Source organism: Zonotrichia albicollis, chromosome 16, assembly GCF_047830755.1.
Source record: "Zonotrichia albicollis isolate bZonAlb1 chromosome 16, bZonAlb1.hap1, whole genome shotgun sequence".
Classification (NCBI taxonomy): domain Eukaryota; kingdom Metazoa; phylum Chordata; class Aves; order Passeriformes; family Passerellidae; genus Zonotrichia; species Zonotrichia albicollis.
In genome coordinates this window covers 5,043,356-5,063,552 of record NC_133834.1, presented here as the reverse complement: position 1 = coordinate 5,063,552, position 20,197 = coordinate 5,043,356, and the positions used below count along the sequence as shown (strand labels likewise).

At 45.8% G+C, this 20,197-nt stretch overlaps 1 protein-coding gene across 4 annotated transcripts in view; it reads left to right on the top strand.

Annotated features, from left to right (window-relative positions):
- Positions 1–20,197, top strand: part of ELFN1 (extracellular leucine rich repeat and fibronectin type III domain containing 1) — a 103,047-nt gene that overhangs the window by 27,050 nt on the left and 55,800 nt on the right. Inside the window, exon 1 of one of the 4 annotated variants that reach the window (XM_026793710.2) lies at positions 19,928–19,948. The exons of the other annotated variants lie outside the window; for them this stretch is intronic. The gene's annotated coding sequence lies outside the window, so the exon portion shown is untranslated. Of the gene's footprint in view, positions 1–19,927; positions 19,949–20,197 lie in introns of those variants that run through there. 4 annotated transcript variants of the gene reach the window in all.

Below are 20,197 nucleotides of genomic sequence, written 5' to 3'. Positions count from 1 at the left end.
GACGCTCAGATCTCTTGGTGTGAACCGAGTGCTCCCGTAGGCACGGCACAAGCAGGGAGATGGAGCAAGGGGGAAATGATGCTGAGATGAGACTTGTGGTGTTCAAAAGCAGCGGCTCCTCACATGTAGATCAACCCCAGGGCAGACCTGGAGGGTGAGATCCCTTCTCCCAATCTGTCTCCTTGGTGTGGATGGATGATTGAGGTGGCCATGGGTCCAGTCCTTCCTCCCTGTCTGTCTCCTCTGTTTGGATGGAAGATGAGGTGGCCATGGGTCCTTGTGTGCTTGAGCAGGGCTGCTGTCTGCAGCTGAGACCTGAGCCTGGGTGATGTGTCAGGATGTTCCTAAGCAGGAGAGAGCCTCAGCACCAGCATTTCTGACTCAGGAGGTGGGAGCATCCTGCAGTGTGAGGCCCTGAGCACTGGAGGTGTCCTGGGGACCTGCGGGTGCTGCGTCGACCTGCGGCTCCATAGATTCCCACAGAACAAACAAATAACCCGAAATCTCAGAGCTCTGCTTCACCTCTGGCTGCTCCAGCCAGCACCCCTGACCCTGGGCCTCTGTAAAAATGTGTGCTGGGCTCTGTGAAGTGCTGCAGCTCCGTGTCTGTGCCAGCAGCAGGAGACACACAGAGTGCCTCCTTTCCAAACGGCACGGGGAGCGCGCAGAGCCGTGCGCGCACAGCCTGCCAGGGGCACGCTGCATCTCCCTGTGTGCAGCCACACGACCTTCCTCTGGCCTTCTCACAGGCCTGCCACAGCCCCCGTGCAATGCAGGTTGCACGTGGGTAGAGGAAGGACAAACACATGAGGAACATGCCGGCGTTAGCAGCACACCTGACTGCAGGGAGATGAATGTCCTTCCCCAATGCAAAGTCCCTTCTCACAGCCTCCCTGTCTCAGAGCTCTCAGAGCTCATGATTTGTCCAAGGGCAACTTTGCAAAATGTCAACGTTTTTATCAAAATTCCCTGTGACAGGCTTCAAGTTTTAATTAATGGGACTTGGGGGTGTGTGTTTGTTTGTTTCCGTGAAATTAGGTTGGTTTTTTTTTTCCGAAGAAAGCAAATGTTTTTCCAAGGAAAAAATGATAGCCCCTGTTTTTTTTTTCCTACTCTGCCATCTCTTTCTGGCTAACCTGCTTTCTGAACCAACCTGTGAGCCTCTCCAGCAGGAAGCTCAGCAGCTTGGTGGTCCTGTGTCACAGGTTCCTTCCTCTGTGAGAGCAGCACTGCCACGAGTGCCCAAGGCAGCGTGTGCACACCACTGGCCAGATCCACACCTGCCAAGACACCTACAGCCCTGAAAACACAACCAACTGATGCTCTAGATAAAATCAGTGACTTACAGACAAGGTTCTGCTTTAAAATCCCTGAGATCAGCAGCAACACAGGCAAAAGCTAGGAGAAATTTTGCCATTAGGCTCTGAAAACCCAAACATTTCTGCTAAAGAAGCAATCAGGTCGGTGTTTGTTCTGCCCTTGCTGCTGCAAATTGATTGGATTGATAGGAATGAAGGCAGTGGTGTAAGAGAGAGTCAGAGCAGCCTTCTGGACTTTGATTTGATCTCTGCCTTTCATGGTCTTCCCTTTTGTACTTGCTCATTGCTTTTTAAAGCAACTCTTTGATGAGAGGTGGCAAAATCTCACTTAAGCAGAGATTTTTTGGCAACAAACATTTGACTTTTGGAGCTGCCCTCATCTGTTGGGTAAACATGAAATGATCATCTTTGACTGGAACTGATCCTCTAGAGCCATGTCATTCCACTGGGGAGAGGTATTTGCACCGATTTTCAATGTGGATTATTTCTGTAACTGACTGTAATAGTTTCTTTGGCAGTATTAGGGCTTATTATGTCAGGATTTATTTCGGCGTGAGGTGATTCAACATGCTGTAGTCCTGTAACTTCCCTGTGCTTGCTGAAATCCAGAGATCCCTCTCCTGCTCCCACCACAGACACAATGGGGGCAACCTCTGTGCAGCTGGACCTGTCTCCCAAAGTCAGCTTTCCCCTTTGTAAATGCTGAAGGAGCAAGTTAAGAGAAGAAATTCCCTGTGAAGGACAGGTAAAATCTCACCTAGGTGAAACATCTATACAGAAAATCCTCCTAGAAAGAGGAGGAGAGGGCAGCAGGGAGGGGATTGCAGCTTCAGAGGAGCAGTGCAGGCTCTGGGAGCTCCCCAGCTTTAGCAGAGGGGTTAGCCGCAGAAAACACAATTGAGGATTAAATGTGGATTATGCTGCAGCGATCCTGAAACGTCGGCAGTGCTGAGGGAACTAACAAAGGACTTTATTTCCTAAGGAGAAGAACTGCAGGGCCCAAAGCAGCCGTAGATAAAGCTCTTCAGGAGGTGCTGGTGATGAAGTGGTGAGGCAGTGAGCCAAGGCAGCATGGTTTGGTGTCTGGTACCTCCTGGAGAGTTTGGCAATGCAAACTGGTGGATATGCTCCCCAAAGCCGCATGTAATATCCATGGACATCACCATCAAACACTGCCCAGGCTCCACCAAGCATCAGAAGAAAAGGTTCACATAAACCCCTCCAGTGCTGTTCAGTAGAAATGAATGGATAAGACTGGCTGTGTTCTCTCTGTCAGCATCATTAAAATCATTCAGGACCTTGGGTTTATGGTGAACCTGTCTTGCTGGGATTTGGCTCATTATTTTTGGTTTCCTCTCAGCTAAAACAAAGGCTTGTGCGTAGGAACTCCTCTGGGCTGTGCAGCCAGCCAGGCTTGGGGCTTCCTTGGGTCCCAGCTGAACTCCTCAGGGCAAACATCAGCTCAGTGGAACTCTGAGATGAAGAGATGGAGAGATGGATGATTGGGATGGATGGACTAGGTCATGTTGAGGTGGCAGAGGCCAGGAAATTGGGACCTCACTGGCCTGCAAACCCTGCCTTTCTCAACAAATGACATTGAGCAACACTGACCTCCTCAAGCTGGAGTTTGGATCGTGCTCTGCAGGGCTGTGTGCAGGAAGGGGGATGCACCATGAGCAAGGCAGCGCTTACACCCTGTCTGCAGCCACAGGGCATTTGTAGGTCCCCTGGCATGACCCCGGGGCTGGGAGGAGCAGGGGGCTGTCTGTCTGTCTGTCCTCTCCTGCCACACAAGCTGGAGTTAGCCTCACTCCTCTTGGCAGCCTGATTCCCTGCTCCAGCAAGTGCTGGGCTAATGGGGAGGCGGCCGCGAGAGGAACACTCTGTTCAGCAGCTGCACATTCCATTAATTTAATGAGGATTTTTTTTTTTTTTTTTACAAGGCAGATGGTAAAATAGCTATTTTCTGTTGTCTAATAAATACCATCAGCAAGGCAGAAAATGTGCAATCTCGCCAAGTCCTTTCTGATTCCTCGCCCTCCTGTCCCGATGCGTTTCCCCGCTCTCTGCTGGCAGCTGGTGGGGCTGGGAGGTGGGATGGGAGGGAGAGGTGGGACACCAAAGGCAAGTCCAAAATTGCTGGTGGGACCTGCAGATCGAGCTAGCAGCTTTCCCTGATTGGGCAGAGCCTGGGTGTCCTGCTGGGAGAGCTGTGCTCTGGCAGCCTCGGCCGATCCAATTCTCACTTCATCTGATTGCAGTAATAACAACTCGCACAAATTTCCTGCCTCAACCTGAAATCTTCCAGCTCTGCAATGCAAATAATATAATGTGTGATGAGGAGCCCAATGACGGGGATAATAATAATAATAGTGATGAAGCCTTTATTCAATGAATGAGTGAATCAAGCAAGCAAAAATAAATGGTATTCAGGGCTTGGAAATCAATAGGAAGAGAAATCAGGAGGAAATGCAGGGGGACTTGCATCTCTGGGGGAGTGCTGTCCTTAGGAATGGCGTGAAGGAGAGATGGGCAGAGCCCTCTGGTCTGGGCACTCCTTGGCTGCTCCTGGGTTTGCTCCCCTCCTGTGCTTGTATTGCTCGCTGCTGTTCCTGGTCCCAGCTTCTCTTGATCTCCTTGGCCCCCTTGATTTACAGCTCTCCTGGGCTCTCTGAATGTGTCTAGGCAGCTGGCAGGCTACAGACCTGACCTGGGGTTGGGTAATAACTTGTCTTTTGTCCCATGCCCAGGAGGTTGGCCATAAAAAAGCTCCAGACATCAATTTTCCTCTCCACCGGGGTGGAATTGCAAAATGATGAGTTGGTCTTTGCCCTCATTTATCTCTTTTTTTCCTTTCTCCTCCTCTTTTTATCTTTCTCTGTTCTTCCAACTCTACTGTTCATTGCTTTCTTCTTCAACCCCTTTCCACTATCTCCTCCATCATTTACCAGCCTGCATCCCCTCTGCACATCACTGCTTCTCCTCTCTCCCCCTTTTCTCCTCTTCTGCCTCATTTTTTTCTGTGTGTTTCCTTCCCATCTCAAAACTTTTATGATTTTTCTTGCTGTGCATAGCATTTTGATATCTATACCTGTAATAGCTTGCTAATACAGTAATTCCACAAGAGACCCTTTAAAAACCCAAAGCCTTGGCAGGTAGTAAAACTCACCTTTCAACTTGGCTTCCTCTTTATCAGGGATTCATTTCAGACAGGATTTCTGTGTGCACAGCTCTGCCACTCTCTGTTAGTAAAAAAAAAAAAAAAAAAAAAAAGGATTAATTCCTGCAACAGGTGAATATGTTTCACAGCTCTGGTGAGCAGGATCCGTTCTCCACTTCCTGCAGGTACATGGGCAATTTAATCATGCAACATGGTGCTGCTCTTTGTCCAGTGTGTGTTTAAACTGTGCTTTACCTGTACCAGTGCAGAGATCACCAGTGGGGCATTCCCATGGAACCTTGGCATTATCCAAGGGTATTTTCCACTTTCTGCTAGCAAATTCTGAGCTGACATCTTGCTCCCTCAGGGGCTACTGGCATGGGTTGAGGTTGCTGAATGCTCTGTCCGAGCCCCACCAGTGCCAGATCCTGCCTTGGACCCACCTGTTGAGATCTCCCATGGCTCCCGCTGTATCTCAGTGCTTGCTCAGGTGAGGGGCTGGCACAGCTGCAGCCTGGCAATGCCCCTTCTCCAACCTCTGGGAACAGAATCTTCCATAAACCCAAAGAAAAAGGACAAGCTTCTCCTGCCCTTTTCCCCTCCAGCCTCTTTTGATGGTGTCTGCAGCTTTGTATTGTGTTTAAATCTATGCAAATGTGTTAGTGGATAAAACATGCAGAAGGCAAACCTGGGAAATTTAATCTGACTTGCAAATGTGCAAATCTCACTTGGTAAATTGAAAACAGGCTTTTATTCCTTTTGCCCCAACACCTCCAGCAGTAGGGAAATATCTGTGTCCTGACATCCATCTCCACTGTTATGTGGGGTAATGAAGAAACCAGGGTATTCTGCTGTATTGTAAATATTGCAGCAGGACTGACCTCTCCTGGGCTCCCCAGTGTCACCCAGTTTCCCTGCTGGTCCCTGGGTGTGAAAGGGCAGAATTTGGTTTCTCTGCAGTGGTGGCTGAGGTGGTGGGAGCATTGAGAGTGATGGGAGCAGGCAGTGAGCAGCCCTTGGAGTGAGAGCTGCCTGCCAGCTCCTGCTTGGGGATTGCCAACCCTCTCCCAGGCTGGGGAGCCCAAATTCCATCATCTCTGGTGGGTTCCTGAGCACTGGGGCAGGAGATGGCGCTGAGCAGGGAGATGTGACTTGCAAATCTTCCTGTCAGGCTGTTTTCTGGAGAGCACAAATCTGGAATAATTCCCCTGACCAGGCTGCCAGCTTTATACACAGGAGATGAGGTAGGAGATAATACAGCATGTCTTGTGCCAGATATTCAAGAATTTCTAAGTACATTGCAAACAGGGAGCTACAGGGCAGCATTGCTCTTTCCATTTCACACACAGGAAGGCCCTTGAAAATGGTGAAGTTTCCTGCCAAGTCACCCCAGGGACCATAATCTCTGCTTTATATTTACAAAACTTTGGAACAATGTCTCTCTGTGCTTCCCTGACAAGACAGGAGAAAGGATTCATCTTTTCTAAGATGAAAGAACCTGATCTGACAGAGGTTCCACTCTGGACTAGTCAAACATGGCATTTTTCAATAGCAAAAGCTGGCTAGCTCCAACCAAAATGGGATTTTGAGCAAGCAAGGTGACCAGGGTTTGGGGAGAGGGCCTGCAGGGACAAAGACAGATACCAAAAAATTGTGGTGAGCCACATTTCCTTGCTAACAGAGCTGTGAGATGCCCTTCTTGCATTGCTGAGCAGAGCAGTGGCTGCCATCCATCTGCTCCTCCTTCCTCATCTCACTGACCCTCACCGAAAGAGCTGAGAGGGGCCCAGGATCCTGTTGGGAGGCACAAATGCCTGGGGAGAGCTGACCCAAGAAGTCTTTATAGATCTGGTTTGGTGTGAACTGCTGGTTCCCTTCACCAGCACTGTCAGACCAACATTCCAGGGCATCCAGAGGCTCCTCATCCTGCCAGAGAGCAGGATCCAGGCTGGAAAGGCAGCATGAAACAGCTGCAGCTGCTTGGGCAGAGCTGGCAGAGCCAAACCGTCCCCAAGAGCAGCCTCACATGGGGCAGAGGGCACACAGGCAGCTTGGGAGGCTCAGGCTGGGCACTGGGAAGGAGATGTGCACTGAGAGTGTGGCACAGCTCCACGACAGATGCCCAGAAAAGGCCCTGGGATCTCCATCCTTGGAGGTCTCCAGGACTCGGCCACACGAAGCTGGTCCAGGAGTGAAGATAATCTTGGAGATAACTCACAGGAGAGCTCCCTCCTGCATCCAAAGGACAGCAGGCTGTCACCTTCACGCCTGCAAGAGACTTGGCACCCCAAATTGTTGTGTACTTTGTGCTGAGAGAAGAAGCAGGCTTGAAATGTCACCTCATTAGAGCTGATAGGTGAGATTTGTTACAGGAAAGGAGAGCTATCAGTCTTCTGGCTCCTGAGGGGACCAGCTCTTCAGCCAGAATGACTGGGGGATTGTGATGGAGTTAACTGAGATTGCCACCAGGGAGCTCAGAGGCTGGCATTTAGCTGAAGAGGAGAAAACATCTAGATTTCTTACAAACCCCAAGAAAACAGCATTTTCTCAAAGCAGAAGGAGGGAGCTCCTCCCAGGGTGGATTCCTGCATGTTTGGGGCAGGGAGTGTGGTCAGTGAGGCTGCAGCAGGTGGATCAGCCCTTTCCTTCTGTGGAGGGTGGTCCTGCTGTCCAAAATTACAACTCCGGGTGTGCCAGATGGGCTTCCATGGAGCCAGGGTTGGCTTGCAGCCATCAGCCTTCCCCTCCTCTCGCCCAGGTGTGAAATCTTTCTCCAAATCGTCCTCTCTCATCCTGCCTGCAGTGGGAAGCTGATGGAGAGGAATCCTTTACTGGGGGCAGGGGAGATTTTAGCAAACAGCTCTGAACTTCTGTGTTAAACAGCAGCACCCAGGGGGTGGTTTTGCTGCAGATGCTCCCTCCCAGCTGCAGAGGTGCCCACCTGAGCCCCAGCCCAGCCCTGGCCTGGCAGCTGCTGTGCCCTGAGGGTCCCCTCTCCAGGGGCTTTGCTTCATTAACTCCCTGATAAGTTGAGAGTTCAGCGCTGAGTCTTAAGAAATTGGCAATAACGCCAGGCCCTCATACAAGGGTAAAAATAGCCCTAATAATTTAGGCAATTAGTTAATTAGCCTCATTTACTTGAAAGCACAGAGTGGCGTGGGAAGACTTTTCTGCTGGGTTTGTTATGCTTTCCTCATTCACTTTGTTTGCTTTTCCCTTGCCATTTTCTCTGCTCCCTGACATAGATACAGGGACCCAGAGCATTCCAAAGCAGTGGGATGCCAGCAGGAGAGTGAATGCCAGCCAGGGCAGGATGCAGGGAAGCAGGAACTGCTTCTGGTACCCAGGGGAAGTGGGTAGTTCTTTGTGATAGGGTCTAGTGGTCATGGAGGTCTTTTCCAAACTTAATGATCCTGTGATTTTTTCCATGCTGTTCCTTCCTCATGCCACCTCTGACCCCTCATTGCAGGTGGAGGCTGTGGCACATTCAAGGTGTCTCACAGCTCTTTATCAAATACCTAAGAGCAATATCCCACTGTTCATAGCATGGCTTGTTTGTTCCCACTTAGCGAATCCCTGTCTAGAATTCCTGACTAGAACTGAAAGGAGGTGAGGTAAAACAGGCATTTACTGGGGGAACTGGGCTGCTGGAGTAGCACAAGGCTCAAGACCATGTTAGTCTCGTTGGGCTGTACCTGCCAGCCCCAGAGTGCTGCAGCCCTTGGTGCTCTCTGCTCCCACCCATTTCTGAAGCACCTGTGGCTGATGCCTTAAGCTTTAACTTTCATATTTCTCAGGTTCTGTGCTGCCTAGGTGTGTAGCTCTGAGCTTTATATTAAGTGGTAGTAAGCTCTCTTCACAGGGTAGTTAGAATTAAAAATCCTTTTCCAGCTTGAGACCAAGGACAACTGTTACAAACTTCAGGACCAAAAGAATAAACAATGAAGAGCTGAGGGGAGTAAACAAGGAGGATGGGACTTCATAACCCAAAGCTGTAACTGGACAATTAACCCTAACATGCAAATGGACCAAAACTTATAAAAGTGTGAAGCCTCATGACTGGTTGTCCATTTTGTGGCCATTTTGGATCCATCTTGTGTAGCCCTGGCTGGGCTCTTGTGCTGCCTGAGGTGGATCCATTGAGGCCTTTTAATAAATCCCTGCTTTATTCTTTAGCTCTGTCTATTCTCTGTTCCAGGTTCAGCCTCTCAAGGCATCAGAGCCTTTGTCAGTGCCCCTGCACAGGCTCACCTGGTTTTGCAGAGCTGAGGCTGCTCAGGTGCCCCCTGTCCTCCTCTGACTCACACGAGTCCCATTCATTACTGACCCGGGGACCTGAATGAATCCTGCCTTCCTGAATTATTTCTGAAGACATCAGATCTTCTCAAATTGTTCATCTTCCCCAGAAATGACAGCTCGCAGGCACCTGGGAATAAATGGTGCCTTGGAACAATTTCATTGTTTCTATTCCAGGCAACAGGAATTCCTCAGATCTCGACATCAGTCCCCAAACCCTGGCGTGTTAGCATAACCTCCAGACAGCTGCGAGTTTCTTGACCCAGAAAAAGGAGAGGATTTATTATGAACCCTGGGAGCCCAGTGTCCTTGCAGCCTGTGTGCCCTAATGGTGTGCAGCATATTGTGTGCTCCTCTGGCTGGAATTTTCTTGTCCAAACAGCTCTCTGTCAGCAAATGCCACTTCCACAAAATAGGCTTATGTGTGTGAAATCGAATCAATGTTGATTAATTTTCAGTTTGGAAAAGAGGGGGAAAAAAACCTTGTTAAAAATGTCAAGATGCCTTCTCCTTTCATTCTTGCAAGAAGAGCTTCACTTCTTTATCTCTTAATGACCTTTTGTTTAAAGCCTTTGTGTTTTCTAAGAAGTATTCAGAAAAGGACAGAGCAAAAATGAAGTGTTAAATATCTTTTAAAGGAAAATGTGTCCGGTTCCATAAGCTCTTTTCTGTAATTATTATTTAAAGAGAGGCAGGAATCACACTTCTTTTCTCTCTGATTTTTTACCATTTTGTCCCAAACCAAGGATACTTTCCAAGGCTCCTTGCTCTGTTCAGGCTCACACTGTGGTACAACAAATGTTTTAGCAGGGTCAGTAGTGGTGGGACAAGGGGTGATGGTTTTAAATTAAAAGAGAGTCAATTTGGATTAAATAAAGGGAAGCTTTTTAGAATGAAGGTGGTGAAACACTGAGGTTGCCCAGAGAAAATGTGGCTGCCCCATTGCTGGAAGTGCTCAAAGCCAGGTTGGATGGGGCATTGGGCAACCTGGGATGGTGGAAGGTGTCCCTGGCAAACAGGGACTTTGGACTTGGTGACCTTTAAAGGTCCCTTCCAACCCAAACTCTTCTATGATTTTATAATTCTATGATTTTTTTGCACAGGCAGTTGTGGCAAAGCTTTTATAGAGAGCTGATCCACATTGTTTCACCCACATTAAGGGCTTTTGTTTAGGCTATTTTTTATTTTAATCCTGGAAGAACTTTTTTTGACCTACATAAAAAAGTTTGCTGAAAGCTCTTGCATCCTTCAAAATCACTTATAAAGCTTAAATTTTTTTTTTTTCAAGTTATTTGAAACTCATGTAAAAAATTTCATTCTGGTTTTGTTAGTTTTCCTTTCCTCATCTCCTTTTTTTAAACTCTAAGTAAAAAGCAGAGTAGTGGGGGGAAAAGGAGTCATTAAAGAAAACCGAACATTTCTACTTGAAAGAACAAGAGTTGAACTGGAAAATGTTCTTTCAACTTAAAGAAAAAAAATCAGGAAAAAGTTGGGTTTTTTTTTCTGAAGGGTAAATATAAACGTTTCCAGTGAACATATTCTGAGGGGAGAATGGTTATTTTGGAGCATTTCTCTTCCCCAGCCCCATGGGATGCCCTTAGTTGTACACTGAAAAATCTGAGCTGCACAGATCAGAGCCTGTGGATGCTGGGCTCCTCCTTGGGACTGTGACTCTCCTGCTCTTGCTTGGGGGGACAAAGTGTCTGTGTGGGGGGATCACAATGAGCAGGGCTTTGCTCCCACACTGAGGGACAGTTTTAACCTCTGGAGTTGGGATTTCACCCACGAACAGGGTGAAAGAGCACTCACCCTTATGCTTAATGAACCCTCTTAAAAAAACCTCTTTACTGATGCTGTGAGGGGCAGTTTCAAAGCCATGGAGGCTTTTATTCAATCTGCATCTCCTCCTGCTGCACAGAGCTGAGCTCTCTGTGTGTGCATCACTTTTCTCTTTCCTGGCACCACATCCCTCTCAGCCTCTCTGACACATATGTCTCTTGCTGGATTTTTTTTTTCTCCCAGCCTCCAGCACTGAAGCAGCCCAGCAGCATTTGTGTGTCTCCAACAAGTAGCCACTGAGCCTGAGAAATGCATTAGCTGCCTGACCTGGTTCCATCCAGGTGTGAAAAGATGCAGTGGCTCTGGCTCTGCTCCACCTTTTCTGACCATGTGAGGAGAGGCAGAAGGTTTCTCCACTCTCCACCAGTTTGCATCATTCAAGTCTATTAAAAAAAAAATAAAAATAAACAGGATAGGAGTGGTGAGCGGATAGACAGAGCCAATCATGAGGAAACTGTGCAGACTAAAAGGCATTTACTAAAAGGTTTTCTGTACTAGAAATTAAAGGAAAACCCTTCAATTAGCTGTCTGCCCGAGGATCTGAGCAGAAAGGGATGAAAGCTGAGATGCTTTTGCAGGAGCAAAGGGAGATCACCAGCTAGGAGATGGTCTGTGGGCTCTGAGTCAGGCATCCTCGTCACAGGGGTGTTCAGCATCTCCTGCTGCAAGGTGGAGAGCCTCCCTCTGTCCAGCTTTTGTGCCTTCCCTGCTTTCTCCCACAGCTCTCCTTCTTGGCAATGTTTCTGCAATCCTCAATTTGCACTCAGAGCTTTGGGGCTTCACCTCCTCAAGTGCTGGTGCTCATGTCTGGAGCACTCAGCTGTCCCTGTGCCCAGGAGGGTGATGGGGGTGCTGAGCAGCAGCATTACAGCTCATGGCCCTGTCCTGCTCACCCAAGGGCTTCTGTGCCCCAAATATCAGCACATCCAGCCCCCCTGGCCAGTGCTTTGGGCCACTTGTCACCATTTTGTAAAGCAAACAGGTCACCTGGGGAGGGAGGCAGCAGCTGTTCTGCTTCCTGGGGTTTCAGGCATCTGCTCCTTGCATGCACACACAGACAGACACACACAGGCTGCCTTTACCTAACAAACAATTATTTAACAAAGTATGCAAATAGTATAATTACTGTTATTTGTTTAGCTGTTATAAGTGTTTGAAATGTAAATGTCAACTTTGGGATGTTTTTTGCAGGGTATGTGTGTGTTGCTGGCTTTCTCTCTCTCTTGTGTGTGCTCTCCCTGGATTGCAATTTGATGAATTTCTCCTTGTCCTAGAAAAAAAAAAACCTAATGTGATTTCTCTGCGATTACAGCCGAAGACGTCGGAGTGGGGATTACTCACAGTAACTCCTCTTACTTAGCAGATCTGAGTGGGAGGCAGGATTCATTACAGCGGCACAGAAACAAAGAGGAAATGTCTTTCAGCTCGTGTCTGCCGAGGCAGGATCCTCACCAGGGCCAGGGCTTCCCTCCCTGGCAGCACAGGGTCAGGCAGGGCAGGGACAGCGGTGTCAGGATTGTGGCAGCAGCTCACAGAACCTGTTCCTGGCCTGCCACAGCTCCTCCCTGCACAGCAGCAGCAGCAGCAAGTCTGAACTCTGGTTTTCTAAGCAGTGTTTTCCTTCTGAAGGAGACTAGAGGGATAGAAATAACATTACAGCCACCAGCATGCTCAAGGTACAGCCCTGGCAGTCAGTAGAGTGTGACTGTGTTCACAGGAGGAGGGAAGAGATGAGGATCTGACTCCATGTTTCAGAAGGCTTGATTTATTATTTTATGATATATATTATATTAAAACTATACAAAAAGAATAGAAGAAAGGATTTCATCAGAAGGGTAGCTAAGAATAGAAAAAGAAGGAATGATAGCAAAGGCCGAGCTAGCTGACTGTGATTGGCCATCAATTAGAAACAACTGACATGGGTCAATCACAGATCCACCTGTTACATTCCACAGCAGCAGATAACCATTGTTTACATTTTGTTCTTGAGGCGTCTCAGCTTCTCAGGAGGAAAAATCTTAAGGAAAAGATTTTTCATAAAAGATGTCTGTGACAGTGGAGTGACATTTTCCAAGGGTGTGTCCCACTGTCACCCATCCTGGCTGGCATTCAGGACAAATGGAGCTCTGAGGAGGTGGTCATCAGTAGGTCACAGCCTGTAGTTCAGGCAATCCATCCAATTGTCACCATAGCCTCAGCCAGTCCGTACTCCTGCTCCTGACTGGCTTTGAGTCCAGTCTCAGCTGCTCCATACTGGGAATGCTGTCATGGACAGAGCAGTGCTCTGGAGCTGCAGCACCTCTCTGATATTCCAGGGCATCCCAAACATTTTGGGATGGCTGTCATGGACAGAGCAGTGCTTGGAGCTGAACATCTCTCTGGTATTTCACAGCATCCCAAACCTGCTGGGCACAGCCCAGCCATGCTCTGGCTTTGGAGCTTTCTCAGATGCACAGATCCAAGATGAATCCAGTTGGATTCATCAGCTGGCAGCAAGCCTGGCAACAGCCTTTCCTTCAGCTGGCTCAAAAGCCAGCGCAGGAGATGGAGTGAAAGTGGAAAGGCTGCATTGCTGCCATATCCATCCTCGCTGTGACCCCTGTTCATGCAGAGTGCTGGGGTGAGGAGCTCATGGTTTTTATGGGAATCCCAGGGCTTGAGAGAGGTAAGAGGTTTTCCAGTGTGAACCAGAGGGACTGGAAAGAATGAGGCAGTAAACACAACTAAGGGCTTGGCTCCTGGAGGAGCAGGGAGAGCTTTGTGCCCAGCTCAGCACCAAGGGATGAGCCCCAGGGTGTGGTGCACAGCCAGGGCACTCTCTGCTTGTGGCAGATCAGGATTTCGCCATGTGCAGATGCTGAAGCAGCTGTGCCTGTGCCAGCAGGGATCCAGGTCTGCTGGGATCTATGGCTGAGGGTGTGTTGGGGCACAAGCCTGCCCAGGGTGGTGGTGGAGCACAAGCTGGGCTCTGTGGCATGGCAAGAAGATGCTGAACCAGGCTTTGCTGCTGCTCCAGGTTTCCCCCTGCTCTCTGGCAGGCCCTGAGTAGCTGGCACAGGAGCACTGTGGCAGGCTGGCAGAGTGCTGGGAGCTGGTGCATGGCTCTGGCGCGTTCATCTCCTGACTGGGGCTGTCTGTGCTCTCTTGTTAGTGCCCATCAGCCAGGCTGCTGCTCCCTGGGCACTCCCACCAGACAGGGGTGCCATGGGGTGGAACCAGCAAAGCCCACTTGGGTTTTAGTTGCAAAGACAGGAATCCAGTGACCTTTGGCAGATTTCATAGCCCAGCAGGCTCGTGTAATTGAAGCTGGTGATGATTTGTCATGGCTCTGAGCTTTCCCTATCTATTTCATTCCTCAGTCCCTCAGTCTCTCTTGTTCCCTCTTTCTCTTTCCTTCTTTGTGATCTCATTATCTCCATGCCTTTCTCTTTTTGTCTCTTTAACCATAGCAGTTCCCAGCATGGAGAGGAACCTTAGGATGTATTTGTCTTTGAGAGATTTAACTTTTGCCTGTCACAGTATTTTCTCCACTTCACCTCCATTATCCAAGAAAACCTCTTTCTACCCATGATCAGGAGATCTGCACCTGCCAGAACAATCCAGTCTATTCCATCATAAATAATGCATTGCTGTGGTCAGTACCCCCACGCAGCCATGAGCTCCAAATCCCAACTTCCCTCCCCGAGTCAGGTGAAGGTTGAAGTGACATTATCACTTTTATTGAAATTCCCTGGTAGAAGGCAGGTTCAATGCTATTAACATATTTCAATTCAAGCCATTCTTATTTTAATTAGCCTTAAGTAATTAGTTCTAATTCATTGCCATTTTTTGCTCTGCATATTTTGGGTTATTTACTTCCCTTGCTAAGTAACAATTTGATGTAATTATGTGCTACTCATTCTTTCTATTTACATATGCTCACTCACTCAGATTTCCTGGTTGAAATTTCAACAGATCCTTTGAATTCCCTCTTGAATTGTTTTCTGAGTTGTCAGCGGTGTGGAAATTGTGGGGTGGAGAGGGAATTGATCCTGTTCTTTGGACATCCCTGGTGCCAAAGGCAGTGAGAGCACCTGGGCTGGCAATGGGCTGCTCTTGGCAGGGAGGGTCCATTGCCAGCCTTTGTTCCTGGGAGTCTGGATTGCCATATGAAAGGAGTTTGGGGACTGTTTCCAACTCTCTCTGTCTTCCTCTTGGGTTGCTTTAGCCCAGATGCCAAAGGGACCAGCCAGTGCTGCTGCTTCCTTTCATTTTCTTTGTGCAGACAAAGATGCTTTGGCTTTCCAGAATGGAAAGGCTCTGGATTTCCAGAGGTGCAGTGCCTCTGTTGCTCAAAAAGCCTGCACCCTTTCAAGTCCTGTATTTTTTTTTGACATTTTGAGTACTTGGAGGAATTAGTCACATTTATATATATGTCAGCTTCTTATCTGGAATGCACTTATCTCAGCAACCATTTTTCTAATTCCTCTGAAGGACTATATTGTTGTCTTCTTCTTTCCTCAAGGATTGCCCTTTTCTTACACCTTCTCCATAGCTGAGATTCTCAGGGGGCTGTGGTTCATCCATCTGAGGCTGTTTGCTGTTCAGCTGCTCTGAACCCATCTTTTCCATTGCCTCAAAACTTGATTCTGAGCAGTCTTAACATCTGCCTTCCTGCAGATCCTGCAAAAACGTGGATTTCATGCTCACATGGAGTGTGTTTATACCTGGGTGTATATGCCTCACAACTTTTAAGTGCATTATCCAACTCCAGCCGAATTTGATAGAGGGTAGCAGTCTCAAAAATAGCAAGTTCCCTCAAGGTTTGAGCAGACAGGCAGAGGTAGAAGAGAGATGCCCTACTTCTACAGAGGAAAAAGCTGCCATGTTGTGCTGAGCCTTTTTTTGATGCTGGTGAATCCATTTGGGAGAGAGCACAAATTTCAGCACCCCACCCACAGGAAGGACTTCAATCAGCCCATGCCCCTTCTCAGTGCCCAAGTCAATCAAGCTCAAAGAAAGCAGGAATTCATAGTTCTGATGCTCATGGAACTACTTGGTTGTTTTTTGTTGGTTTTTTTTTTTTCCAAGTATCTTTTTCACTAAAATTTTATCAGCCATTTGAATCCATGTTCTATTAGCAAATCCGGCTTGCTTCATGAATATGCACGTTCACAATGTGTAGCACTGGCTTAACTGCTCCCATTGAAGTTGGTAATAAAACTCCTGCTGACTTCAAAGAGAATAAAGTCAGGCCGATGCTGAGTGCTTTGGAAAATCCCACCCCTTGTTGTTATTTTATTCTTAAGACATCCATGCAGGAGCTGTGGGATGAGACTAAATACTCCAGAATGAGTAAAGAGGGGAAAAAGTTAACCAAAAGAAAAGATCAAAGAGCCAAAAGTGAAAATCCAGATTCTGAGGTAAATATTTAAGGACCTGTCTTTCAAGATGGGAAGGGAGAGCAGTTCTGCTTTTGTCTGAGGAAGGGTCACAAGCTGCAGCCTTGGGGCAGGAGAGGGGCTCACACTGCACTGAGGGCATCGTGAAAGTCCAGATCTGAATGACACAAAGTGTGGGACCTCCAAACAGTGCCAAGGCTGCACATGGCCATGAGCTGGAGTAGAATTTATCCTTAAATTCTGTCCTTACACTTCAGTTTTCCACATCTGGGAGGGTCCAAAGAGGTTCTGGTCACCTCTGCTGGCAAAAACTCAAAGCATCCCATGGGTTATCAACATCTGCAAGTGAGCAGATCCCTCTTCAATGATCTGTTCCTCTGCTCCCCTCTTGCTGCGAATGATGCAGGGAAAAGGTTGCAGACCTTTACAACTCTTCACTTTGGGTTTTTTCCCCAATGAATGAAGTTCTCAGGTCTTTGTTTCCCCAATACTTGAAGCCATAGCTCCAAAACTACCATGGGAAGGGGAAGGTTCTCTACTACCACCCAATTTAGTGGAGCATCATGCATCCAGCTGACTTCAAGAGGACATAAACAAAAATGTCATACACAAGTGATTTCCAAAATTGTCATACACAAATGATTTCCACTGGGCAGAACTCCCTTGGCATGAAGCCATTCTTACCTGTTTTGCTGAATCAGGGCACGTTCTTCTTGCAGGGACTTTGTGTTTTAGTGTGGGCTATTTTGGTATTTTCCTCTCCTAAGATTATTTCCACTGGAAAAAACACAGTATTTTTCATTCCAGCAGTATTTTTGGTAACAGTTACTATTTCCTGACAATATGTCTGTATTTTAGGACAAAACCAAATTACATGTTGGAAGTGCCTTTTCCCACTGCAGTTTCTCCAGCACTACTCACAAGCCAGTTACATCAAGAACATCATCTGCAAGAGGCACAATAGAGGCTATATTAAGTTTTATACAGACTTGCCATAAAATTACATGCAAAGGCTACTTGATCATGTTATATCAATCAATTTTTGCCTGGCCATTTGGAAAGCAATTGCTTTTATCTTGATGGCTTGTTTTTTTAATTCAGACCTTGCAAGGATTTTACCAAGAGTTTTTGTCCAATGGCTGCAGAATTCTCCTGGTCACATGGTTTAGTACAATACGACTGTTAGTGCACTGTTGCATGATAAGGGGTTTTGGCAAAAAGAACCCTCTCACTGTAGTTAATTTTCATTGTTTTTCTGATTTTTTTGGCTTTTGCTCTCTTTTCCTTGATGTCTATAAAAATTTTGACAGCAGTTAGAACTGGATGCAATAAAACAGGCCAGAAACTGTGACAAATACAATTTTTTTGCTCTTCTCTCTGCCACTTTGCTCCAGAAGAATGTGAATTTACCATCAAACTTCTGCAGAGTTAGAACCTCTCTTTTAAGCTTGGTAATAATAGGTAAAATCCTACTCCCTGGCTGCATCATATAATCATTATTATCTTACAAATCCTAAGTGCTTTGTGTAGTCTTCAAGGCTGTGTTCCTAGTACTGTGCTTTGGGAGAAAATAGAAGTATGATAATTGTGGAAAATTGCATTTTGTTGCATCTTTTGCCCATTCCCTGAGATCAAAACAGTTAATTTCGCCCTGCTCTGTGCCTTGTACAAACTTTGAATCAGTACAATTTACTCTGGTGAGCCAGAACAGGGCTGCAGATTTATGCTGGAGGTTTTTCTTGTTGGTAGATTCCTTCAGCTTGGTCGTGGAAAGACCTAAAGAAGTTGAGTATTCAGTTTTGATTAGATACAAATTATTCCTAATTTACCTCCCAAATATCTTTTCTTCTTCTGGTTCGTACTTCAACTTGAAGATTAATATTGGTTTTCTCTACAAAGTGTTGTGAGATTGATTTTTAAAACTTAATAAAAATTAAGTTTTGAAAATTAAGTTCCTAAAATAAAACTTAATAAAACACAGTAAGTTTTATTATTCATAAAGGCCTGTATAGCTATGGTTGAACTTTTTTTTTAAAGTGCCAAAAAATCTTGGATAGCTGCAGAAGCAACCCTAAAAAGAGAGGAAATGATGAAGGAAGGAGCTCATTCAAATGCTACCTAGCTGGAACCTGTGTACTTTGTTCTACTTCGCAGTTTCATTCTGAAACTTATGCAAAAACACCGTATGGGATGAAACTTTTAGGTGTATTAAACCCATCCCATAATGTTTATTTCTGTACATGGACAAGAGATTACAGCTTTTCCATTGAACTTCCAAAGTCATCATCAAAAGCCATCGTTACTTTGTGAGCACTTTGTAGTCTGGTGTCTGTCCTACACTAGTTAATTCATGTAAATCTAAAGAAGTGGTTGCAGGCAGGATGGCATCAGAAATATGGAAATAGAGCATCTGGGTAGAAAGGGTAGGTTTTTGCAATGTTTCCACTGAAATTATTTTTTCCTGCCAAGTGAACAGATGCAGTGGAAACAGACAGTCTTATCGGCAGCCTTTCTTTTGGGGAGAATAAATGAGTGAATGATCTATCAAAATATTTTTTTCCATTTGATTAAACAGATGATATTTATAGCATTTCTAAATATAAACCCAACTGAGGTGAAAAAGAGGAAGATTCACAAAGAATGGCCACTCTACAAAGTCAGGTGCTGTTCCTGTACCCAAAAGTATTTTTAAATTCCTATTTCTTCACCTAAGCTGAGTGAATGCAGTTCACTGCACTCTGAGGCTGTTTAGCAGACTCAGTCCTGATGCTCATTTTGGTCTGATGCTGTGGGCTGCAGGTATATTTGCTTACAGATTTCCTTTTGTTTCACATTAGAATAACAACAAAATGCCTAAGGGTTTCAAGAGTCTGCCTTTTTCTTATGTTACAGTGCAGATTCTGGAATAAACACCTGGAAAGGCTGAAAAATTTAGCAATGAGATAATAGAAAAATTTGTACCTTGCAGAAAAATACAAGATTTTGACACAAGGTTGCATTATGAATAGAATATGAAGTTATTATTAAAATATACTTCAGGTTAATTTTAATGTCATTTTGATATGAACCTATAAAGATTTTGATATGCAATAAAAATATAAATGGAAAATTCCTGAAGTCTTGCAAATGAAATGTTTGATTTATGGAAACATTCCTGATTCTTTTAAAATATGATTTTGCCAGATCTAATTCATGTCATGAGAAATTTCAGCTTTGTTGAAATGCAGCTTTCTGCTGGGAAAGTGAACTAACACCTGACCAGGGCTGCCTGGCTGCAGAGCCTGCTGGTCACATTTATTCCTTTGCCAGAAATTACGTGGTTATGAACCCTTTGACCATTGGCATGATACTGTAATGTTGGGCTTTTTTGTTTTTGCCTTTTTTCTAAACTGAGCTACATCTTCTTATTAAAATAATTTTGCATTTGTTCTGAAAAATTTCCATATTTTTGCACTTTACATAAACTCCCTTGTAATAAGGCAAAGCAAACCCTTTTATCTTGCTGCCCCTTTCATGGAAGTCTCCTTTGGCCACTTTTATTTGTGATTTTGCCTTTTCCCTTGATTATGTGTTGAGATTGCTGGTAGACTCTTTAGCATTCTGTCCTGCTTTTGGGTTACAGTGTTCATCTTTGGAGCTTGTTGTCCCTGTGTTTCTTTATCAAGGGAAGCGGCTTTTTCACAAATGCATTTTCTTTACATTATTATCAATCCCAAAAACTGTCCTGAAATAAGAGTTTTCACTGCTTAATGCAAGATGTCATCATGAGTAATCCTGAGTCATTTAATTTCATATCTTTTTAAATGTCTTTTCTAAGATGGTCAAACTGACATTTGTGTTCTCTGTCAACATAGTATTGAGTCTAATACTGTGTGTTCCCTTCTTTGCAGTGAACAATCTGAACCCAGAAGATATCACTATTTGAGTGTTTTTGCTCGGATTTTTAAATGCTGGTATGGAAGATGATTATTGACTTTTCACTTAAATGATGTAGTCGTTTGAGAAAATCAATTTTCCTTATATATTTACCAGCTGTATTTAAGAAGTAGCATTTGGCTAGCAATTTTCACCATTTAAAATAGAAAAATCTCTCATGCGGTGGCTTTCCTTAAGAGATCTCCAACACTTCCCTGTCACATTAATCTCTTTTTAAATAGAGGAAAATTGAGGCGGAGATGTAGAAAGTCATCTCAGGAAACTCA